Below are 26,317 nucleotides of genomic sequence, written 5' to 3'. Positions count from 1 at the left end.
GTGAAATGCCAGGCTGGATGAAGCACAAGCTGGAATCAAGATTGCTGGGAGAAATATCAATAACCTCAGATATGCAGATGACACCACCCTTATGGTAGAAACTGAAGAGGAACTAAAAAGCCTCTTGATGAAAGTGAAAGAGGAGGGTGAAAAAGTTGGCTTGAAGCTCAACATTCAGAAAACTAAGATCATGGCATCCAGTCCCATCACTCCATGGGAAATAGATGGGGAAACAATGGAAACAGTGAGAGACTTTCTTTTCTTGGGCTCCAAAATCACTGCAGATGGTAACTACAGCCATCAAGTTAAAAGATGTTTGCTCCTTAGAATGAAAGCTATGACCAACCTAGACAGCATATTAAAAAGCAGAGACATTACTCTGCTGACAAAGGTCTGTCTAGTCAAGGCTATGGTTTTTCCAGTGGTCACGTATGGATGTGAGAGCTGGACTATAAAGAAAGCTGAGCACTGAAGAATTGAGGCTTTTGAACTGTGGTGTTGGAGAAGACTCTTGAGAATACCTTGGACTGCAAGGAGATCCAACCAGTCCATCCTAAAGGAAATCAGTCCTGAATATTCATTGGAAGGACTAATGCTAAAGCTGAAACTCCAATACTTTTGCCACCTGATGCAAAGAACTGACTCATTGGAAAAGACCTTGTTGCTGGGAAAGACTGGAGGCAGGAGGAAGAGAGAACGACAGAGGATGAGATGGCTGGATGGCATCACCGACTCGATGGACATGAGTCTGAGCAAGTTCTGGGAGTTGGTGATGGACAGGGAAGCCTGGCATGCTGCAGTCTACAGGGTCGCAAAAAGTTGGACATGACTGAGCGACTGAACTAAACTGAAAAAGGCAGAAAACAGGATGGGAGGCCACTGGTTTGACTGAACTCATGACCAATGCTGAGCACTTTGAAAGGACTTTGGAATAAGAGAGTGAACAAAAGTCTGCCCAACTATTCGCCTTTACACTACAACAGGTCCAAGACGAGTGACCAAAAATAATACCTGGGCCTCCCTCCCACAGTGCACCCTTCTAAAGAGTCTATCATCAAAAGGCTGGTCTAGGGATCCACATCTCAACTGTAATCAACCAGGGCACTGGAAAAAAGATTGCTCTCAAAAATTCTATCAAAATTCTTCAACAGCAACTTAAATTCTCTTATATCTTCCCCCTAAAGGGGGCCCTCTTTTGGGCCTCTCCAAGAGTTGACAGGACCACAAGGAATTCTCTGATAAGCTGCCACCAGTAATTCCTTTAAATAGCCAAGGGGAAACTAAAATTAAAATTAATGGAGGGACTTCCCTGGTGGTCCAGTGGTTAAGAAGCCACCTTCCAATGCAGGGGAAGGTTCGATCCCTGGTTGGGGAAATAAGATCCCACATGCCTTGGGGCAACTAAGCCCATGCGCTACAACTAGAGAAAGACTGCGTGCCACAACAAAGACTCAGTGCAGCCAAAATTAAATAAACAGTTTAAAAATATTAAAAGTAATGGGAAACCTTGCCAACTTGTGATAGATACCAGAGCTACAGTCTCTACTTTAAACCCCACGATCATAGGACAACACATCCCTTGGAGTGAAAAAGAAGTTCCCATAGTGGGTGTCTATTAAAATTCTTCCACAACCAGGACAAATGACTCTGGGGCCTTTCACTGAGAAATTTTCCTTTCTTGCTACATGATACAGCTCCAGTCAATCTATTAGGCTTCCCTGGTGGCTCAATGGTAAAGAATCTGTCTGCAATGCGGGAGACCCAGATTCGATCCCTGGGTCAGGAAGATTTCCTGGAGAAGGGGATGGCAACCCACTCCAGTATTCTTGCCTGGAGAATCCCACGGTCAGAGGCTACAGTCCTTGGGGTCGCAAAGGGTCAGACATGACTGAGTGACTAACACAGCTCCGAACTATCAGGTAGTGATCTCCTTTCTGAATTAAAAGGGCTAATACATTTTGCTTCTAGTGGACACCTCACCTTAGAATTTCCTGACCAAGCTGAACCTGATCCTTGATGTTCTTTACAGTCTGTCCTTGATATACGAGGGAAAGGATTCCAGCAAAAGACCTCTAACTTAATCAAGGTGCCTGAAAATCTGTGGGCTACCTCTAACACTGACCCTGGAAGAATAAAAGGTGCAGAACCTGTAAAATTTTCATAGAGGAAACCAAACCTCTTCCTAAACTGCCTCAACAGCCATTAAAACCTGAGGTGATGCAAGGTCTTATACCAATAATAGAAGACCAATTCCCTCAGGGGCTAACCATTCCCTGTACCAGCCCCCGTAACACCTGGTCTTAACAGTCCCGAAACCCAGTGGGTGGGGATGGCAATTTGACTTGAGATGAGCAAGATTCCCTACTTCCCTGCTGTTCCATACCCCAAAACCCTTTGTCACAAGATTCATCAGACTCGTAATGGCTCACAGTTGTGGACCTCTGTCCAGTCTTCAGCATGCTGGGACACCAACAACCAGGGGCTATTCACCTTTACTTGGAACAAACAACAATATACCTGGGACAGGCAAACTTGGAGGGTTCAGTGAGACCCCTTCTTACTTTTCCCAAATGCTCCACCAAAACTTAGGTACCCTCCATTTCCCCAGGAAATCGACCCTTCTACAGTAAGAATATAGCCAAACTTTTGCTATTTTCAAGTACCAAAGAGGCATCCATAAAGAATCCCATTTATTTGCTATAACAGTTAGCTAAACAGGGACATAAAGTCTCCAAGGAAAAATTATAATTATCTTCAGACACTACTCATTACTCAGGTCATAATCTAAGCACTGAAGGAATCCACAGAGCTCCAAAAAACCAAGCTGATCCCCAGATTCCCTAGGCCACATCTAAACAACAACCTTGTGGATCCATAGGCCTGGCTGGTTATTGCAGAGTACGGGTTCCTCATTTTTCCTCTATCAGCTTTCCCACTCTATGAACTAAGAGCTCAATCGCTGAACCAGCTCCTGGGGAAGATAAACATGAGCAGGCCTTTATGAGACTAAACCAAGTGCTGCAAGAACTGCCTGCCCCAGGGCACCCAGCTTCAAAATCTTTCACCTTATCTGTACATGAAACAGAGAGCCAAGCCCTGGGGATGCTCAAGCAAGAACATGAGAAGTACAGAAGTGAAGTGAAAGTCGCTTAGTCGTGTCCAACTCTTTGCAACCCCATGGACTGCAGCCCGCCAGGCTCCTCTCCTCTGTGCATGGGATTCTCCAGGCAAGAATACTGGTGTGGGCTGCCATGCCCTTCTCCAGGGAAACTTCCCGGCCCAGCGATTGAACCCATGTCTCTTACGTCTCCTGCATTGGCAGGCAGGTTCTTTACCACTAGTGGCACCTGGGAAGCCCTAGGAAATGACATTTACTTACAAACTCCACACGCTGCTCAAAATCTCATTTCGGAAGTAACTCAACATTTCTCTGCAAACATACTAACCTCCTATGAGACGATTCTGCTTTCAGCACCTAAGTCTGCATCCAAAACAAAATAGTCTCCTACGTTACTGCCGCCAGAGAAGGCAATGGCACCCCACTCTAGTACTCTTGCCTGGAAAATCCCATGGACGGAGAAGTCTGGTAGGCTGCAGTCCATGGGGTCGCTAAGAGTCGGGCACAACTGAGCGACTTCACTTTCACTTTTCACTTTCATGCACTGGAGAAGGAAATGGCAACCCATTCCAGTATTCTTGCCTGGAGAATCCCAGGGACGGGGGAGCCTGGTGGGCTGCCGTCTATGGGGTCGCACAGAGTCGGACACGACTGAAGTGACTTAGCAGCAGAAGCAAGCAGCATGTTACTGCTGCTGCTGCTAAGTCACTTCAGTCGTGTCCGACTCTGCTACCCTTGACCAAAGAAGGTGAGCCAATGACCTTTGTGACACTGTATCCTAATTCACAAAGTGCCCCTTTGACTAATCCTGATCTAATTTTGTCTGTTGATTGGTCACACTGTAAACAAAAAAGCGAATTTCCAAGCTGGCTATGTTGTCATTACCCAATATGAATTTTTAAGAAGGTAAGTCTCCCATAAGCTAAATCAGCCCAACAAACAGAGCTCCACGCCCTGACCAAGACCATGCCAGTTACCAGAAGGACAAATGGTTAGGATTTATACTGGCAGCTGGTATGCCTTTGGGATCAACCATAATTGGAATGTTAAGGAAGCAAAGGGTTGTGTTTTTTTGGTCTACCAGTCTTAGTGACTCAATTATGTCCAACTCTTTGTGACCCTACGGACGGTAACCCGCCAGGCTGCTCTGTCCATGGAATTCTCCAGGCAAGAATACTGGAGTGGATTGCCATTCCCTTCTCCAGGGGATCTTCCTTACCCAGGGATCAAACCTGGGTCTTCTGCATTGCAGGCAGATTCTTTACCATTTGAGCCACCAGGGAAGCCCTTTAAGTCTACCAGGACCCCAGAAAAAACAGACAGCAGGTAAAAAACCTTGTTGCTGCTCCTCCCGTATCTGTTGAAACTGCTATCATAACAACTGAGGCTCACACTATAAAGATTGAACCTGAGTTATCAGGGGACTGCGTTAGCTGACTTCTGTGAAAAGGCAGCAGCAACAGAATCTACAAAGGTTGTGGATCATGTGGATGAAGTCCATTCTGTTCCTGCAAAAAATAATCCCTTGTTGCCAGACTTTTGCCATCCTGATGTCCCTACAACAGGCAACTGCCTGCTTCTTAGGTTTTTGTTTTTTTGTTTTTTGTTTTTGATGTGGACCATTTTTAAAGTCTTTATTGAATTTGTTACCATATTGCTTCTTTTTTATGTTTTGCTCTTTTTGACCATGAGGCATGTGGGGTCTTAGTGACCAGGAATCAAACCCCCTCCTCCTACATTGGAAGGCGAAGTCTTAACCACTGGACCACAGCCTGCTACTGAGTCAGAGAAATCATGATCTTCAAACGGCAGCTGTCAATTCAATGAGCAGTCAGGGCTACTGCGGAACCCAGGAGAGTGCTTGGTTCTTCCCGGATCCCCAGCAAACTCCATTTTTCAGGTTTTGCCTTCCTTCATCCACTGTGGTGCGATTAAAGTGACTCAAATCAGGAAATAAACATTGACAGTGTTAGGTAGTTAGAATAGAAAAAAGGAGTCCAAAATGGCAGTGGCTAAAAGACAAAGAAGGGAAAAGCCTGTGAAAATAGAACAAAGGAAGGTCTGAGGACCAGAGTGAGGACTTCAGGTAAACAAGCAGCACTCTTGGCTAGCCCCGTTTACACAGGGCAGGCCCAGGAGGAGAAAAAAACATACAAAAAGAGGAGCCAAAATTGGGCCAGCGCCTCTCTTCTCTTCACATCTTTTGGGTCGGCATTCCCTCACATCTCGAGGATGTATTTTCCTTTACTTTCTAAATAAAACTGAGCTGTAACATGGAGCTGAAACTCTGGCCTGTCCGAGGGCTATAACGCTGGTCCATCCATCACTTCATATTTTTGTTGCGACAAGACAGAACCAAGGAAATTACACACTCCCCCAACAGTAGGAGGCCTTCTATAAAATCGCAAAAACAGTTCACCACCAATGTCTGACCTGCCAGCTCCTCAAACCTGGGAAACGATGTTTGTTCTCAGAGGCCTCAAACCTCCCTCTGAACCCTCTGAATACCTGCAGCTGGACTACATTCAACTGCCACTTAGTGGGGGTTATCAATATGTTCTTACCATATGTATGTTTTCTGGATGGCCTGGAGACTTCTGCTGCAAGGTCCACGGTTTCGTTAAAGGGAGCAGCTTGACTCCATGTTGGATCTGCTTCTTTAACCTTTGCTTCCCATTGCTTTTGTTCACTAAAAGGATACTGTGTCCATACATAATGACCTGCCTGGGGGAACCCTGCCCCTCTGCCCAAATGTTAAACCAAGGAGCCTTTGTTCAGGACTCTGTCCACTAATAGGTGACTAAAAGAAGGAAGAAATTAATCCATTGCCTCCCCTGGCTTGCCATTACAGGAGATTTTGCAAGATTAATGGCCTTTTCACTTTGATTTCTCACCACCCGCCCACCTCCATCTCTGTTCTATAAAAGAACCTGGCATCCAGACCTGGATAAGATGGTTATTTTGAGACATTAGTCTGCCATCTTCTTGGTCAGTTGTCTTTCCAAATAAAGTCACATTCCTCACCTCAACGCCTCGTCTCGGATATACTGGCCTGTTGTACAGCTTGCTTGTAGGCAAACTTTGCCATCCTGACATCCTTACAACAAACAGCCTGTTTCTGAGTCAGAGAAATCATGATGGGCAAACAACAGCTGTCAATTCAATGACCAGTCAGGGCTCTCAGGAACCCAGGATGCCGGGCTCCCCACCGCCTGCCCATCATGATTTCTGACTCAGACGCAGGCCGCTGTCTATTGTAAGGAAATTGGGACGGCAAGAGTCTGGCAGCAAGACTGCGGTGACTGGTGGGAACTGCATTCCCACTTGGGGTGAACCTTCCACAGCCATCACTGACAGGCAACCACTTCACTGGGCAAATCGTATAAAGCTTTAACAAAACCCTGGAAACTTGAAACTGTCCCTGTCACCCTCAACCATCAGGCAAGATGGCTGAGATCAATATGGATCCTCAAGGTTAAAAATCTCTAAACCTGCTCAAATTATGAGCCCCCCTTGGCCTGAGGTAGCGCCTCTGCTTCTGTTGACTATTCCCTGGACCTCCTCTCCTATACCTGTGTTATAACCCGACTTTTCTATCCACTTTAAAATCTTCAACTTGGTGGCCTTCAAATTTGAGTAATTCATGTTTCTTGATTTTAAGAAACAAGGGGCTCTCGAGGGAAATGAGTACAATTCCTCCCTTTAAAGTTCATGGCAAAAGATATGGGGTTTCATCCTTGCTTGATGTGCCAATTACTTTTCGACAGTATTTGAAAAATATTAAAAAGCCTAAAAGACAAAGCAAGGAAATCTATATTCAAAACCCCAAGCCTGGCCTTTACAATGCCTCTGGGTGGTCCATATTTGCATTGGGAGATTTGGTTTGGCATTTTAACCAAGGTAAATAGATTCTCACTCTCCTCTGAGCCTGAAAACATTCAAAGAGAGAGGATCCTCTTTCGGTAATCTACACCTTCTGAAAGTGAACAAAGTCACACTTTTTAAGGAAACAAGCAGAGAAGTTTTCTGTTATTCTTTCTCCCACAAAATACACACCAGTTCCCACAATGCTTTGCTCTTCTGATACTAATGGGGTGGATGGTGAAACAGGAGACTCATTTCAGTTTTAAAAGGGGACACTGTCCAAACACACATTCCCCACAGGGCCTTCTACCCTTTCAGCCACTCAAACCCACCGCCTGCTAACACCAACTCCTAAAATCCCACAAGCTGAATCCAAAACAGAATACTGTGATCATCCCCTCCACGTGGGCCCACTGCAGCATTCAAACACTTGGTCAACTTTTAAAGGCTTCCATATGTGCCTTACAGGATCTAAACCACTTTCAAAAGGAGAGGACTTCATTCCACTTCAATTACTAAAATCTTCAGCTTGTCAAACAAAGAAACAGGTACTATTTCAAGTTGGGAGTGGAAAAATCCATACCCAATGAGAGAAACTGATGTTGGCAAAGGATATAAAATAGTGCCAGCATTTATTCATTAGCACTATTTAAAATACATGTGATACTCTTGGCTTCACTCTACATATTAACATAAAATAGAAATCTGACAAATGAATAAAAATTCCTCCTTTCTCACCAGAAAGGAGCCAAAGGACTGCTCTGCTCAGAGGAGAGTGTCAGATCAAAGCCAGATCAAAGGGATTAGACCAAGGGACTCACAGAGGAAAACACAAGACTCAAACCATCCTACCCATCACTTCTAGAAAATGACAGGCTGTCTTCCTCAAGGCTGTCGTTCCCCCAGCAGAAATGTTTAACGGGATACTGGTTCAGGAAGGTAAAGCTTCTAGAATTTGAGGCATTACCAAGACCATGTTCATACTGGGCCCAGCTGTGCAATAGAAACTACATTTTAGGAAGTGAATGTTTTACTAAACACACTACAAATAATCCAAGGGGAAAGAATTAAATCGTATAATAAAAGGAAAATTAAGTGGGATGTATTCTGGCTAATATTTCAGGTCAATAAAGCTTGTTGAGAGCCACTGTGTGTAAAAACCCTCTGCTGAAATATACAAAGGATGCCTCAGGGAGCCTAGAGTCTAGAAATGGAAGGAGGCAGATACATGTTTCATTTTTAAAAAGCATACCTTTGGTTCAAAGCAGAGCAAGATCACACAAGTCCCTGAAAAAAAGAAGGCTAGAGAGTGATATCATGGCTGTTGAATAACAAAAAGCATCCTCCATACACTGAGAATGTGCCACATATTGCACCCAGGGCTTTCATTATCTGCACGCCTTACAATAATTTTGCAAGCCAGGTACTGATGTTCCCATTTCACAGATGGAGAAACTGAGGCTCTCAGAGGCAGTCAATGGAATATCATGCTTCTTCTTTTCCTTATGCTGCCTCTTAGATGTTATGCTCTTCTTCCCTTGTAGAAGGATAAAGAAATGAACTTAGCTTAGGGCAGGGAAGATTTCAGCAGAAAACCAGAGCATCTAAACTAGGGCTTCTCAGGCTTGGCTGTTCTGTGCATTATAAGCTGGCCAGGAGCCACCCTCACCTCTTCCCACTGCAGATGCCAGCAGCCACCCTCTCCCCCCAAAGGTGAAAGCCAAATTGCCCAAATGTCCCCCGGGAAGGACAGTCACTCTTGGCTGAGAACCACTGATCTAAAGAAACACACTGGAGGGACGTCCCTGGTGGTCCGGGGTTAAGATGTCACCTTCCAATGCAGGGGGTGCAGGTTCCATTCATGGTCGGGGAGCTAAAATCCCACCTGCTTCATGGCCAAAAAACCAAAGCATAACACAGAAGCAACATGGCAACAAATTCAATACAGACTCTAAAAATGGCCCACATCAAAAAACATATAAAAAATAAAATATAAACACAGGGGAAAGGGCAGATCTCTTCCTATAAATCACTCAATAAAGGAAAGATGACTATTCACACAGCCACCGGCCTAAGGGCAAGAGACGGGAACAGCGGCTCTGCAGTTCCTTCCAGCCCTGCCACTTTGAGCTTGAGCCACACAGACAGAGCCCATGGACCTGACTCCCAGCACTGGCCCCACAGTGACCTGTACCACACAGCACCTGTGCTAAATAAATATATGCTCTTCAAACTGGCATCATGTGCCCTGGCATCCATGAGGCTTTCTGCAGAGTGTGCAGGAAAGGAGAGAGCTAATAACATTGTTATCTCCAGATCTCGACCTTCTGTCTGCAGGCTTTCCAAACACTGACCGGCCAGAGAACACACCTGCGGTTGAAGAGTCATTCAAGGTCTCCTCTCCCACCTCCATTACCAGGGGTAAAAAAGGAAACCCAAATCTCACTGTGATGCTTGACCACAAGGTATAAAAGCATGCTTCTGTAGAAGAGCTTCTTCGGGTACTTTTTAAAAGAGGTTGGAATAGCATTTAGATTTTACTTGGGATTCAAAGAATGATGTCATCGTTTTATTTGTAAAGGTCAAGGTTTACAATATTCTGGAAATGACATTCACAGTGATTCTTTACAGTTGCAATAAAAATGTTAGATGCCAACCTAAAATGTGTGGAGGTGGGGGAGCAGTAAAATTTTTAAAAACCTTTACAGACGTTATAAGAGAGAAAGAAGGCTGGAGCGTAATGAAGCACGCTGGTGGTGTCTGTTCCCCAGACAACCTGTTGGTCAAAGGCAGTCATCCTCTCCAGTGTCTGCAGCTCATTTTTATCACAAAGAATGCCACCGGGGGACCTCCCTGGTGGTCCAGGGGCCGCAGTTCAACTCTCCCCATGTAGGGGACCCAGGTCATTCCCTGGTCCCACGTGCCATAACCAAGACTTGGTGCGGCCAGATAAGGTAAAAATAAATACATAAATAAAAAGAATGCCCTTGACTCTAACATAAATTTCTGCTTTCACATGCTTACCACACTAACGGCATTAGCTGCTCTGTACCCCGAAATGAAACGATGGGGAAGGACTGCAGGATTGACAGGAACTGAAAATTAGAGGGCGTGTAGGTCACCTGGTGGGCAGATGTCTTCCCAGGATTAAGGACCCAGTTAGGGTTCCAGATCACAACGAAGCTGCTAGATCATGTAGGCCCCAGAACACTACACTGCTTCAAACACTTTTGCTTCCAACTCAACTTTGAAGTAAGTTCATTTTTGCAACAAAAAAAGTCTCACAGCTGGGCTTCCCAGGTGGCTCAGCCGGAACAAATCCACCTGCCAATGCAGGAGACACTCAGGAGACATGAGTTCCATCTGTGGGTTCTGAAAGATTCCCTGGAGTAGGAAAAGGCCACCCAGTCCAGTATTCTTGCCTGGAGAATCCTGTGGACAGAGGAGCCTGGTGGGCTATAGTCCACAGCATTGCAAAAAGTCGGACACAACTTGAGTGATGGAGTGCACATGCAAAGTCTTGCAGCTGCCCGGGAAAAATCAACCAATCCACCCTCTGGACTGTCTTTGCCAGAGACTGTTATTCATTTGGTGCTCAGCAAGATACCTGGGCACCATATTGAGAATCAAACGCGTGGGGCATGCGCACACCTCAAGGAGATGCGCTAATCCTCTGCCTGGCCCAGTCTAATTCTCTTGTTCCCCTCTAGTAACACATCCAGGCTTTTCCTATCAGCATGTGAGTGTGTTCTTGAGGAACTGTGTCCTGCCACAGTAAAAGCTACCCTAAATAGTACTTTCTTAGTATCCCACATAAAGAAACAACGAACTATGTTGGGAAGAGGATGAACTGGCTTTGGAACCTGACCAACCTACATTTGAAATCCAGTCCTTCTACTAACCGGCCTGCTGTGGCCTTGATCGAGTGGCTTAATGTTTCCAGTCACCCAATTCCTTGTTTGCCAAGTGTAGATAGAAATGCCAGCCTTACAGGAATGTTGGGAAGAGCCGATGAAGTGTGAGTGTGCAGGGGAAGTGCTGAGTGAGTGCCAGCAGTGCGAGGGCCGCGAGAGACCCTGGAGCCCTCACCTGGTTGCAGCGTGCATCGGTGGGTGTTGCCCCTGCAGCGGGCACTCCAGCATGCCTCTGTAGTGAAATGCCAGCAACGTCCTGAGAGCCAAGAACATTCCTTCTTGGCTGGCTCTAACAGAATACTTTTGCCTTGTTTCCAACACACTTCAGCAGAACAGCCTCCACTCCTCCCCCTTCCTAAACAGTGCACTAGAACCAGCAATTCTTAATCTCATTAGTCACAATTACCCGCTTTTCCCTGGAACCCTGCCTTTAGCACAAATGCATAAACTTTTGCATTAATTATATTGGGTTCAATGACCACCTGGAAACTCTCATATGCCTGCCCTCCACGGTGACTGCTTCAGAAGCCTCCTCTAAACAAAGACTCGGAGATGCTTTATAAACCCGTGGCACCCAGGCGGCGGCGTCTATGTTAACAATGCAAACTTCACACTGACAGCCTGGTGCCAGCGTTCCTGCAGAGAAAAAGCAAAGGAAACAAGTCCGAGGTACCAACGAAGAGATCCCAGTCAAGAGGACTCCTTTTTTTAACGTGGACCCAGGGAATGGTTTATAAATTTCAAAGAAAGACAGTAGGACTTACTTTAGGCAATTCTCAAAAGAAGTGAGCTCCAGAAGTTCTCTGTCCCAACAAAGTTCCCAAAAGAACTATTTTCTCACATTTTCTAGGGCATGTAGAAGACGCAAACATTGCTAGGAAAAGGAATCTCTGATCAAGGAAACAACTACTTATATGGTATTTGAGACCCACAAAGTATTATGGGGAATTAGCTAGATTCATTAAGGAGAGAGAGCAAAGGCAATTATCCGACGTGAAAAGAGCTATGGTCCTGCGCTGGTTTTGCCGTATCATCTGCCTGGCACAAAAGCATACCAATCGCTTGGCAAAAAACACGGCTACACTTAAGGCATAAAAGAAATATCAATGGCTCATAGGGAAAACGGGCAACAAACCCAAAAGAACAGACAAGCTCAACTTTTTTATTTCTCACAGAGAACGCTGGCTAAAATGGATAAGTTCTGGTTTTAGAGTCAAACAGAAGTGATTTGAATCCTGCCTCTGCTGTGTATCAACTCACTTCACTCCGTTTTATCATTTGTAAAACACAGATAATGTCTACTTCACAAGATTAATATAGGGATTAAAATCAGATTAACAGAAGAGCTGGAGTTCAATATATAAAAATTAACTGATATAAACTGTCCTCTAGAAGACTAGAGTCAGACTGCCTAGGTTCGAATCCTGGCTCTCTAACTTCTCAGCTGAGCAATTTTCAGTAAGTCACCTGACATCCTTGTGTCTTAGTTTCCTTGTCAAACAGAATTACAAATAATATCTACCTTAGCAGATTTGTGTGAGGATTCAATATGTTCATACATGAGAAGTAGTTTAAAATGCAATACCTGGTCAAGTACTCAATACATTTTCGTAAATATATGGGGAGTGAAATACATTTAACTCAACACATTTACTAAATACACTAAATATATTTAGTGATATACATTTAGGGCAATACATTTAGGAAATGTATTAAGCACTGCTAAAATGCTCAGTACTATTTTATTATACATAAAAGTATTATCAACAACTTTTGTTTTCTTTGATGGCGCAAAGCACCTGAAAGAATGAACAAGAATATACTTAAGTTTGCAACGCATGCGTGTGACCTTTACATTTGATGCTATTAAGTAACAGAAAGAAACAAAGTGATACACTCAATCTGGGAGAGTGAATGGCCCTTTGAGGTAACTGGGTTTGTTTTTTGTGTTTTTTTGCTGTGCCCCATGGCATGTGGGATCCTTGTTCCCCAACCAGCGATCCAACCAAGCTCCCCTGCACAGAGTCTTAACCACTGGACTGCCAGTAAAGTCGTTTTGTTTTTTTGTTTTTTTTTTTTTTGAGGTAACTGTTGATAAAGCCTGTGCACACTTGTCTGTGCTAAGAGATGTGGCTGGGTTTAAAAACTTGGCATGGATTTTACCAGACTGTTCTACGTGACTTTTTGAGTGTGAACAGAGCAGCACCCATGCTTCATCTCCAAGAACTGCTTGACTCAACACAAGGGAAAGGCTCATTTATTAAATGCAGACTCTGGAAGGAGTGTTTGAAGAAGTAGGAGGGGTGGGGAAAAAAAGTTCATAGAGCCCTCTCTTAGACATAAAATGTGGTGACAGAAACACCTGGTGACTTCCTCTTACCATCTCAGTTCATTAGAAACAAGGGGCCGGGGACCACTGCTGTCAGAGCTCTTCCCCGTTTTCCTGTGGTTACATTTATCTTCTCTGCCCATATCCCTAGTGGAGATTATTCTTAATAACACAGACCTGTAACACCACAAAAGCCTCAGGACGTATTTCCAGCAGGAGAGGAGGAAAGGCTGGGTGTAGGGAGAGGCTGAGCCATCCCTCCGCCTCCAGGGAACCGAGGAGCAGAAGCTCAGCAACCTTGAGGTCCAAGGAGAGCAAGCAGGTGCCCCAGTGCCTGATGCCCCAGACAAGGAAGAGACAGAGAAGATGTCCTGGGCCAAGAAGTCGCTCCAGAGCTGATCCGGCTGAAGAAAGCCTGCACGTTATTTACAAATACCAATGATGGTGCTGGAAGATTTTTTAAAAGACATGGCTCTTGGAGCACTGGATCCTCAAACCTCAAGAAACATTGGGAGGTTGGTCCCTACGAAGAGAACAAATGATCACTTGGCGACAGGAGTGTATGATTTTATTTTACTAAGAAACATAGTCAGAAGAGCAGAGTTTGGGTCCATTTTCTTCCATGCCAAAACTTTTGGTGAAAATCTGGCATTCTAAATAATCAGAGGAATTATGAATCACATTCCCACTGGTACCCTCAGGTTGCAACTTGCAGTGAATGCAAATTTCAAATTTACTAATACTGTGCAACATATTTCTCTGTAATTTCCAGGATGAAAATGTGTACATAAGCAATCACCCTTATCTGTGTTAATATTAGCCATATGCTGCCTTCTGCAGCTACCATGCCTTAATGTTAGTAATATTTTCTGCTCATCTGGAATATTTGGAAGCAATTTTGCACAACCCTTAACTACAGCAAGTCTACAGCCCAATTGAGAGGCATTCCAGGCAGGAAAATGGCTGGCTACTTGTTCTGCCCCTTACCTAGATGTGGGAGAGTCCAGGAAAACGAATATATTCCATCTCCTGTATTTGGTTGAGTTCTTTAATTTCCTAAGTAATTTCCTGTCCTGATCCCGGGTTTCTGTTCACCCTTGGTATAAGTCATGAGACTCCCGCACTCTCAGTTCCCATCAGTGCCGCCAGGATCACTGCCCTCGCGATGACGACGCACGGATTTTTAAGGCCAGAGCGCTGCGGGAGAGGGGGAAGGAGGGCCACGCGGCAGCAAAGGTGTTTACGAAAACATATCCCCCAGCCACACTTTTTTTGTGTGCAGCCATAAGAGAAACGGGCACCTTCTTGCGCGAGTGTTTCATTAATGCCTTGCTGGAAGTGCATTCCCTTCCTTCCACTTGGCGGGTAGCAACAGCATCTAAGAGCTTTGCAGACAGCTGAAAATGTACTCAAAACAGCATCCCGCCCTCCCTCCCTCTGCAGCCTCCCCCTCCCCGTCAGCTGGTGGCCCAGGGGGGTGCGGGTTTCACTGCTGCTAGCTGTCAGCTCCCCGGGAGAAAAACCGAGGCGGGGCGCCCCGGGACGCCGCTCCCAGGGCACAAGGTGGGCGACAAGGTGATGACACCACGGCTCACTCTTTCTCCTCTGCGCTCACCTCCTGGCTCGGCCGGGAGAGCGGCAGCACGGGGCTGCCGCGGGGGTTGGGGAGGGGTGGGGGTAGGCTCTGGCCGCTTTCGGGCGCCGCGGAGCACGCAGGAGCCCGGGGAGGGGGCCGAGGCCAAGGTCCGGCTGCGGCTGCAGCGCCGCACCGCTGCCGGGCGGCTGCGAAAGCCGAGGACCCCTGGGGACGGCGGTCCGGGGAGCGCGACCCCCCCGCCCCACTCCCGTTTACCTGCACGCGGGCGGCGGCGGCGGCACTGGGCTAGCGAGTGCGGCGGCGGCGGCGCCCGAGCGTTTCCCGAGGGCGGCGGGCCGGGCGCGCGCAGGATGTGCTGTCTCACGCTGCGCCGGCCCTCGGCTCGCGCTCCTCGGGCACCCGGCACTTCCTCCCTCTCCCGAGCGCGACACTGACAGCTCCCCGCGCGCACCCAGGCGGGGGCTCGCCCCGCCCCCGGCCCACGCCCTCCGCGCTCCTCCCCCCGGAGGGCCCTCCGCACCCGGGCCCGCGGGGAGCTGCTGGCGCCGGCCAGAGGCTCAGAGCGGCCAAGGACCTGGGACCCCTAGGCCACCGCTAGGACTCACCTACGAGGCTGCAAACGAAGAGCGTCGGTGTTTGGGGCGCTCCTGTCCGCCAGCCAACATGGAACAACTTTCACTCCTTGAGAACTACTTTAGGTTATTTAAATAGAAATAGAGCTCAGATCCATCTGCTACACCCTAAGACTTACAGATTTTGTCTTAGTTTTGCCCAGAAGAGGAAACACATATTCAACTTGGCAACATTGTTTCATAAAGTCCTAGCTTTTAAAACTCTGGGTAACAAAATACCATGCATATGCTAAGTGAAATAAGTCAGATAAAGACAAATCACTTGTATCTGGAATCTTAAAAAATACAAGGAACTACTGAATACAACAAAAAAGAAGCAGAATCACAAATACAGAGAATAAGTTAGTGGTTACCAGTGGGAGGGGTGGGAGGGGTTATTAGAGGGGTAGAAGGTTAAGACGAGAATATAGCAAATACCTTTAAACATTGTGAAATCACTGTATAGTACACCTGTAACGTATAATGTGTAAACAAGCAGAACCAAATAGGGCCTTCACAGGGGCAGACCCTTCACCCGTATCCTCTGCTTTATCTCCTCTGAGAGTGCCTAGATAACAGCATTTGATGCACATTTCCTGAGTTGTTTTCACAGAGGCTAAAGACCCCCAGGTGGAAGCTGTTAACTAGTTAACTATTCAAAAGATAGAGAGCATGAAGCTCCCCAAACCTACTGGAGCATAAGGACAACTCCTAAACCTAAGGATAACCCCTGACACGCCCTGTTACCTCACCATTAACCAATCAGAGAATTGTGCACAAGCTGATCACCTTACCCTGGGGCTTGCCTCCCTCACCTTGCCTTTAAAACTACTCTGCTGGACCCCATTGTGGATTTCAGGCTTTTTGAGCACTGGCTGTCCCAGACTCCTTGTATGGTGCCTTCGAATACATGCTGCACTTTCCCCATCACAGCCAGGTGTCAGTCGGTTGGCTCTGAGCAGGCAAGCAAACCCAAGTTTGGTTCAGTAACAAATGTATATCAACTGTACTTAATTTTTTTTTTAAAGAACACATGAAAAAGGAAAGAAAATGAATAAGTATCTGAGTAACCATTCTTGGACTCCCCCAAAGCTGCCATAACAGACAAGTTTTAAGACTCAGAAATGGAGTTTGGGATTCTAATCAATGCAGGTTTGGCCCCATTTTTACGTAAGCTCTTCATCATGTTTCTTAGATATCTGTGGGGTCTTTGTACACATTAGAATGAGAGTGGAGAGCTAGGACTGTATCTTATTCACAGCAGTATCCCCAAACACTACAATAGTGTTTGATGAATAACAGATGCTCAATAAATATTCATGAATTTACTTAATTGAGAAGTACTACAGTATTTGCAAAATAAATATAGATCTTATCGTAAATACAATATCAGACCTATATATAAAACAGCTTTCCTTAATCCAATTTTTGCCTTCCTAGCAAATTATTGCAAGCACAAATATGTCTAAAAAAGAGAGTTAGAATATCTTTAGTAGGAAAAAATTGAAGGTATTCCAGGAGAAAAATTCTATGAAACGAATACTTGCTACTGCCATGTATTAGATATTTAATGAATGTCAAACTCAACATACATTTTCCTTTAAAATTTTTCAATAACACTATGTGCCAGATACAATGCCATGCCTGTAGAAAACAAATTTGAGTCTCAGAAGTTAACTACCTTGCCCAAATTTCACAGCTACTGAGTGATTGACCTGACATTGGAATCCTTGTTCACCTGACATCACAGCTTGTCCATTCCCACTTGGGGTTACTGTCTTTCCAGTATGAGGATTGTTGAAATGTCCACTACTTGCAAAGCACTGTGTTAGAAGTTTCAGATGGTCCAAAATTGAGGACAATGTAATCCCTTTTCACAAGTAAGGTTAAAATCCAGTTGAAAGTGGAAAAAAACAGTCAAGTGTTAGGTGCTCAGTCATGTCCGACTCTTTGCGACCCCATGGACTGTAGCCTGCCAGGCTCCTCTGTTCATGGGATTTTCCAGGCAAGAATTCTGGAGTGAGTTGCCATTTCCTCCGCCAGGGGATCTTCCCAGCCCAGGGATTAAACCCAGCATCCCTTGGGTCTCCTGCATTGGCAGGGAGGTTCTATACCATTATGCCACCTGGGAAGCCCAATGTAAATTGATAATTAAAGTCAAATAATAAGGAAATGACCAAAGTAGTACAATGTGCAGAGAAGGCAATGGCACCCCACTCCAGTACTCTTGCCTGGAAAATCCCATGGACAGAGGAGCCTGGTGGGCTGCAGTCCATGGGGTCACGAAGAGTCAGATACGACTGAGCGACTTCACTTTCACTTTTCACTTTTCACTTTTCACTTTCATGCATTGGAGAAGGAAATGGCAACCCACTCCAGTGTTCTTGCCTGGAGAATCCCAGGGACGGGGGAGCCGGGTGGGCTGCCGTCCATTGGGTCACACAGAGTCGGACACGACTGAAGCGACTTAGCAGCAGCAGCAGCAGTACAATGTGGGCTCTCAAATAAGAGCCCAACTGGTATGAGTGAGGGAGATGGTAGGAGGAAATTAGGATTATGAATATGGATAATGTTAGAAATGATAGGTAAAGTGCTTCACAGTATAAATGAAGAACAGAGAACATTTTCAGGCATAAACAAAGCTCTAAAGAAGAGGAAGCACTATGTGTACTTAACAAATGTTGAGTGAGCCAGCTTTGTGGAGCATAACAGATTCTTAGGGGAGCAGCTGTGGGCCTTAAGGGATGCTGAAGAGCAGACAATGAAGTACCACCGTTACAGATATTTGAGCAGGAAATGACACTTGGGAAGAATCATCTGAGGGTATCTAAGTGAAGGGGACTGGAACATGCAAAGGCTAAGGAAGCCAATCCCCAGTTCATTGTAAGAATCCAGGCCAGGATTGTTGTTTAGTCTCAAAGTCGTGCTTAACTTTTTTTGCAACCCCATGGACTGTAGCCCACCAGCCTCCTCTGTCCATGAGATTTCGCAGGTAAGAACACTGGATTGGGTTGCCATCTCCTTCTCCAGGAGATCTTCCTGACTCAGGGATCAAACCCACATTTCCTGCATTGGCAGGCAGATTCTTTACCATTCAGCCACCAAGGAAGCCCAGGCCAGCATTAAGAAGGCCTAAATTTGTCAATGGTATTCATCATGAATAACTTGAAATACATTCTTGGCACAAATTAAGCCCTCAATAAAGAGCAGTTGTAATTATTTTCATTATCATGTACTCAGGCATAGTACAGATATTGGGTGTGGGACTGGAAATGAATAAGAAATAAATGGTCTCTATATTCCAGAGACTCAAAATCTAAAGAAAAGACACTATTGGTTGTAATACCAGGGAGACTAAGAAAAGCAGGATATTTAAAGCATTTGTCATGAGAGATTGAGAAGGAGAAAATGCATTCCAGTTGAGAACTCTTGAGAAGTAGAAGGTCTTGTCAAAGAGGTTCTGGGTGTCTTTGTTTAGTTAGATGCACATTTTCACATATGGTGATACGCGCTTGAGAATGAGGTTAGGAAACCAGCAGAGAAAGAGGCAGAAACCTTATGTATATTAATAGATCTTACATTTTTAGAGCACTCTAGGTTTACAAAAAAATGTGCTGAAAGTACAGAGTGTTTCCTACATACTCCCTACAAATTATAAACTAACCCATTTCACTTCTTAATCTAGCTATTGCTTCAAAATTTGAAAGAAGGTCTTTAAGAACAGTTTAAATGACCATCACAATGGTAAAGAATCTGCCTGCAATGCAGAAGACCTGGGTTTGATACCTGGGTTGGGAAAATCTCCTGGAGAAGGGAATGGCAACCCACTCTACTATTCTTGCCTGGAGAATTCCATTGACAGAGGAGGCTGGTGGGCTCCATGGGCTTGCAAAGAGTCAGACACGACTGAGTAACTAACACACACACACACATGCACACACACACACCATACTGGGCAAATTGCTAACTTGCTATAGCCAATCGGAGGTGCTTTAGGGCCTCCAGAGAGATAGGAGTGTGGCTAAGCTCCCCTGTTCTGGAATTAGACTGAGTGTGGAACTTAAGTCTACCATTTACTGTTTTTGTCTATTTGTGCATGTTATTAATACTAGACTCCTCTAAGATTCAAGTTTCCTAGAAGCCTAAAAGGGGCAATAATATTACTTGTCATTCTATGATACTTCAATGAGTTAATCCATGTGAAGCAATTGATACAGTCCCTAAATATATGATTTTTGTTGTTTAGTTGCTGAGTCATGTCCAACTCTTGTGACCCATGGACTGTAGCCCACCAGGCTCCTCTGTTCATGGGATTTCCCATGCAAGAATACTGGAGTGGGCTGCCATTTCCTTCTCCAGGAAAAATATTCAATAAATCTTATCTATAGTTTGCTATAATTAATCCAGCCTTCATGAAAAATACCAAAGGTAGAGCTTTGTACTCTCTAACTTCAATATTCAATCGTGACATTACCAGACTCGAGGGACCCCTCAGACCCTGGGGTCATGACTAGCCTTCAAGACTGGCGTGTGCGCGCCTGCCATCCATTAGCGCTGAATACAGGCAGGGCCCCGCTGGACACAGTTCCAGCAGAACTCGTGTACTCCATATGCCCTCTCGTCTGCCAGAAAATCTCCTCTGGAAATTATTCCTCAGTTAATTATATTTTCATTGCAAGAAATAAACTGAAAAAAAAAAAAAAAAAAGAAATAAACTGAACATTCACCTCAGTGGTCCAAAGGCTCTAAAACCACAGAAAAGAAAGGTGAGCCACCAGAATCAGCTATTAAAAATGAAAAGTGCCCCCCTCTAAAAAAATGCTTGAAAATGTTTAGGATGACGTGGGCTCTACATCATGCTCAGAATAAAAATCTGTGAGGAAACTAATTTGAAGCACTGCCCAATGTTATACACAGTTTTGTATGGGATATATATCAGGTAGGATACGTTTTAGGTATTTTTAGGTAGGCTATGTTTTAGGTATTTTCTATAGAAAATCATATTTTTCTATGATTGGTCTGTTTGTGTCAAATGAAAATAACAATAGATGTCCCCAAACAGGTGCATTATTAGTGTTTGAAAGCTTATTAGAAATTAAAGAGTGACTTCTGGGGAAGTCAAGGATTCCAACGTCTACTTTTTTTTCTTCTGGACACTTTTCATTAAGGGACATGGCCTATGTTTTTATATAGTAATTGCAAAGACTCTGCAATAAATAAATACAGACATAAATTTGCCTTAATTTTGGACACATGACTTCAAAGGTCTGCTGTCTAGCTTCAGATTTCTCTAAATGCTTTGTGAATAACTTCCAAGTGCAGCACATTACACTCTATACTATATGATTACCTGTATTTGTGATATAATTGTGTTTAATCACCCATATTTCCCGCCTTCACCTTTGCCATCATGTGTCTCTGCCCCCCCAACTCCCCACCCTTTCTCCTTTCATTTCCTTCCTTCAGCTTTTCTTTTCAGGATGATGCTAAGCCAGAATGCATACAATATGTTTTTCATGATCAATAATAAAATGCAAACATTAAAATATCTATACAGCAAAAATAGAAGTCTTTGGATCTCAAAAGAATCATTTTAAACACTTAAATGTATACAGAAAAATACAGTGATTATAAAACATAAATTATTTCTGTCACTTTAAATTCACATTCCATCAGTGTCCATATATAAATCTTCATTTTTTCCAGCTGTGAAATCAGTATCTATATCCTTATGTTCTACCTCGTTACATGTTATTTCAAATTTCTATTTCTAGGAATCAAATAAACCTACCTCGCCAAAGAAATTAAACCACTTTTTTCTGTAAATTACTTCTCTAGATTATTTCCTAGAAACATGTCTTCATAGTTCTTGTAATTGCTCCTTGCAAAAATTGAGCCTAATAGATCTCCCAACACTCTAAAAGAGTCATCTGTATTTCTTAAAAAATAAATAATTACACATACATAATAAATACAATGTATCAATATACATTGATACTCTATATGTACCTTTAACCAGCAAATCTGAGCATTTTTTATGATGCTTCATTATTTGTTATCTCTCATGTGCCAACTCCGAATGTCATTTGACTATTTGAGAAGTGAAATCTAAATATTTTATGTATTTCAGAATACAAATTTTGTATATTACATTTCTCACTCTTCCTTCATATGCTTACTTCATTACAGCACTATACTTTAAGAAGAATTATAAAGCACAATTTATAAAATGAAATTTTATAGTATCAAAGGCATGTATAAGTCGGAAATAGTACATTGAAGTCAAGAACACAGGCTCTGGAGTCAGGCACACCTGGGTTAAAACTAGTGCAAATGATTCACTCACTACCTGTGTGATTCTGTGCAAATGGCTTAAACTCTTTAAGCCTCAACATCTTCACCTGTAAAACGGGCATAATAGTGCCCATTTCTTAAAATTTTAATAATAATTGAATGAGATAATGCTTACAAAGAATATAGTAATCACCACCAAGTAAACACTAAATTGATATTAGACATTGTTATTATTATGTGGGTGAGCATAGAAAAAAAGATTGAAAGTTTACACAAAAATGTTAACAATGGCTATTCTGGGTGACAAGATTATGGAATTTTTTTCCTTGGAGTTTATGCTTACTTTCTAAACGCTCTATGATGAATATGCTTTATGTGTTCCACCAAGCCTGTTAGATATCAAGGATAGCTAGTAACAGCACTAAATCACTTAAAAGCTATAAAGACTTATGTTATAACCTGCTTCCTTTTGAAATTCCCTAAAGATACTCCTTTCACTTTTCACTTTCCTGCATTGGAGAAGGAAATGGCAACCCACTCCAGTGTTCTTGCCTGGAGAATCCCAGGGATGGGGGAGCCTGGTGGGCTGCCGTCTATGGGGTCACACAGAGTCAGACACAACTGAAGTGACTTAGCAGCAGCAAAGATACTCCAAGTCTTATCACTTCGCAGTGTTTGTAAGCTGTGCATGTGCGCTCAGTCATGTCCAACTCCCTGCAATCCTATGGACTGTAGCCCGCCAGGCTCCTCTGTCCATGGGATTTTCCAGGCAAGAATACTGCAGTGGGTTGCCATTTCCTTCTCCAGGCGATCTTCCCAACCCAGGGATCAAACTCACATCTCCTGCATCTCCTGCATTGGCAGATGGATTCTTTACCACTTGAGGCAGTGGTTATGATATACAATTTAGTTGTTAGAAACAATAAGCTGTGGATACACAGAAGTGCTGCACCATTTTGCTAGAAATGGAGTCAGGCTAAGGATGGAGCGAGGATGAATGAAAATGACTGAGCCCTCTTACTTCCTGTATAAATACTTACTGTCATGTATTTCTCTTCCTGCACACACTTCGAGCACTTGCCACTCAGGTGGTTATTTGTGATGCTCTGGCTCCATTGAGAAGCAATGAGCCCTAAAGGAATCCTTCCCAAGGGACTTTATAATGATATGCTACCATCTTCCCTGGAACTAAAAGTATACACTGCCTTTGTCTGTCCTCCAGGGAGATGTCTCATATGGTAGGGATGACAAGACAGAGCCCTGTGACCAGCGGTGCCCTTGTGACCTTCATGTCCTTACTCTCCTACATTTAAGTATTCAGATTAAATTCTTTGCAGAGGGCATGTTGGAGGAGGTCATCGAGAGGACATGACTGCCTGTTGACAGGAGAGCTGGAGCCAGGCAATCTGGCAATGGTAGGTTCCTCCCTCCTCCCTTGTCCTTGGACTGTACCTTCTGTTCAGTGCTCCCACAGCCTTGACAGAGCAATGTATTGGTGAGGCCCCTTGGACTGAATACATGACTGAACCCAGTTAAGGGCTCTATACCAACTTTAAGGATTCTGCCTGGTGGATGTGGAGGTCTATGCTGTCTTGCAATCGCCAAGACAAGCTCCCTATGTAAGTTCCCTTACTTATTAAAACTACCACTGCCAGTCTGGAGTGGCTGATTTCTCTGATCTGTCCTTGCACTCTGTGTTAGAGGATCAGTTTGAAAACAGAGGCTAATATAATTCACATTATTGGCCAGATGATTTCTAGCCTAACAGAAAAATATAACTTTAATTAGCGTATAAGATAGCAAAAGAAACAGATCATCTCCCATTTAATAAGTTTTTAATGTGAAAAACAGTTAACACATTTGAAAACCTTTACGTTCTCCTATAAGAACAAGATCTTAAGGTTCACTTGAAGCATTTCTGTTTTGGAAGATTTTCAAACTGATATTTTAAAGTGAACTCTCTATTATTCAAATATACATGCATGTGTGTTCAAATTTTGAATAGCCTGAAGCTGATAAAGGATGATTCATAAATATTTTAAAAAGTTAGCTGTATGTACATTTGGCATTAGATCTTGGGGTCATTTTTTTGGCTTTACTTTTCTTACTTTGTATGAAGCGATTTAACAACAGTAGTGAATAAATTTTTTTCAGTATATTATAAAAATTCAACTTCAACTTATAATCTTTTGAAAGTGATATTATATTTAATAGTCTCTTTTCAAAATATTTTTTCTTATGAAGGTATTCTTACCATATGGATGAAAAATGATAGAAGATAAAATATCATAAGCTGCCTAAAACTATAGTATGTCTTTTGGTACTTTGACTTTCTTAATATTACATCATCATTTTTAAGTCAAACTTTCCCCCTCACTAAAGGCTCAGGTTGATGGAGATAAATTGCTGAACTGTTCATCCCCTATGCTTTGGGCTTCTCTAGTGGTGCAGATGGTAAAGCATCTGCCTACAATGCAGGACACCTGCGTTCGATCCCTGGGTTGGGAAGATTCCCTGGAGAAGGAAATGGCAAGCCACTCCAGTGTTTTTGCCTGGAGAATTCTATGGACAGAGGAGCCTGATGGGCTACAGTCCGTGAGGCTGCCAAGAGTCGAATGTGACTGAGTGACTAACATTTTCACTTTCTATCTTTAGTGGCCCTTTGAATGTCACAGCTCTTTAGGTTTCCTTTTTTTTTTTCCTATGTGAAATCCAACATAAACATCTCATACCACAGTGTCTAAGGTCAGAATCAGAATCCACATTTTGAGCCATTTTCCTCAAATCAGATACAGATGTTTGTTCTACAAATATTCTATCAGGCATCATTTATGGATGAACATTATTTAAGGAGGAAAAAAATTGAGGAAATCAGTATTATAATCACTTTTCATAAGTTGCCAACTATTCTTTAAACATTTGGCTATCCTATAAATGAGCATGCCATTTGTGGCAGGAGAAGGAAGCAAGGTGGACCATTTTTACTGGCTGAAACATCATCATCAAACCAGTATCCATGGGTTTTCTGCTTTATTGCTACAATCCATTCATGTACCTCAAATGTTGGAGAAATGAGGCAGTTTTTGAAAGACTAAACAGGCAGTCAGGCTTGGCTTTAATAAATCACAATTTGCTCCTCTTGTCAACATGCACTATTCTATTATGATAGCTGACATTCAACAAATATTTTCCAAGCACTTACTATGTGCTGGGCACCAGTGATACAGCTTCCTACTGTGTGCTAGGCTCTTCACCATGTGTTAGATTTCATCATCACTATCCCCATGGATGACGCTTGGGGAAACTGAGACTCAGAGCGGTTAAGTAACTTGCTCAAATTCTCACAGCATGTAAAGAGTAAAACCAAGACCCTAAATCAGGATGTTTGATGTTAGAACCCGAGTGCTTCACTTGCAATACAGTCTCCATGTATCTTACTTGGGGCTTTCATTAGCACTGCTATGCCTAGATTTTGTACACAGACTCCTTAAAATTAGAATTTGGGCCAGGGTGTGTAATCAGATAAATATTCCTTTGACCTTGGACAGCTACTGAAGTTCTCTGTGCCTCAGTTTCTTCATCGGTCAAATGAGGAAATTAACAGTACCTAATCCACTGGGCAGCCCTGAGAATTAAGTGACTTAACATGTATGAAGCATTAGGCAAATGTCACACTTATAGTGAGCTCTATTGTTAAATCTTATGAACTCTTTATTATCTAGAATTGTGTTCTTAGAGATTTTCATTTCTATGTGGATATTTAGTTTTTGTCTTGCTTTTAATTCTCTATTTCTGATGTTGGGGGATGGTAAGACAAAACAGAAGCAGCTGTTCAGCTGTTAATGTTAAAAGAAGAAAGCTACACAGAAAGGCAATGAGAAAACATAATGATATCAAGAGATACCAAAAGAGAGAAAAAAAAAAAGGAAAAATATTCCATGTCAGAAGGGGAGTTTCTAAGAGCTACCCTAGAATTACACACCCATATTCGTGCACATCCTTATAATTGTCTCTATAGAAATCAGGACTCGGGGAGCTGGTGGTATAAATTAGCCCGTTAAATCCAAGACAGTAAATATGAGGGGCTGGGTAAAATGAGCAGAGGAGAGTGATACACCCACACCCTCAGAGGCCTCCCCTGCCCTGATCCCAGACTTCTGCTCCCTGCCACCTGCTCCGGTCCCTGAGGCAGCCTGTTAGGGCTGCGGCTAGCTGGGCCTCCGACCTCCCAGGACCACATCTAAACACCTTGTGCAGTCACCCTCCCCGCCTCTGACTCCACCCCTTGCTGCGCACTGGCTCTTTGAAGGCTTTAATCAGGCATCAATGGTGAAGTTTTTTATTCCTGCCAATGATGGTGTTCAAAACCATGGAACATCCTCTGAATCCTAAACACGGTCAGCCCTCCAAACGATTTCTATGGACTCGTTTGTAGCAGTGAGTGGGAAGGAAGAAAAGCATATCAATTTTATATCTGCCGATTGCACAGTGCTGGTTATGAATGATTAGCCATTGCAAAGCCAGTGGAGAAGGTGCTCAAAGTCTCTAAAAGCAGTGGAAATTAACCATTAAATATGACCTCTTAGGACT

General features: G+C 43.7%; 1 protein-coding gene across 6 annotated transcripts in view; it reads right to left on the bottom strand.

Annotated features, from left to right (window-relative positions):
* DYNC1I1 (dynein cytoplasmic 1 intermediate chain 1) overlaps positions 1-16,016 on the bottom strand; it is a 380,396-nt gene extending 364,380 nt beyond the window's left edge. Inside the window, exons 1-2 of one of the 6 annotated variants that reach the window (XM_044946458.2) lie at positions 15,872-15,920; positions 15,428-15,514 (exon numbers count right to left, since the gene is read on the bottom strand). The gene's annotated coding sequence lies outside the window, so the exon portion shown is untranslated. Of the gene's footprint in view, positions 1-11,071; positions 11,173-15,077; positions 15,293-15,427; positions 15,778-15,871 lie in introns of those variants that run through there. The other 5 variants (XM_044946455.2, XM_045166351.1, XM_045166350.1 and 2 more) reach the window with 5 other exon arrangements.
* Between the last annotated feature and the right edge of the window lie 10,301 nt (positions 16,017-26,317).

This window comes from Bubalus bubalis, chromosome 8, assembly GCF_019923935.1.
Source record: "Bubalus bubalis isolate 160015118507 breed Murrah chromosome 8, NDDB_SH_1, whole genome shotgun sequence".
Lineage (NCBI taxonomy): Eukaryota > Metazoa > Chordata > Mammalia > Artiodactyla > Bovidae > Bubalus > Bubalus bubalis.
This window is presented reverse-complemented; position numbering and strand designations above follow the sequence as displayed.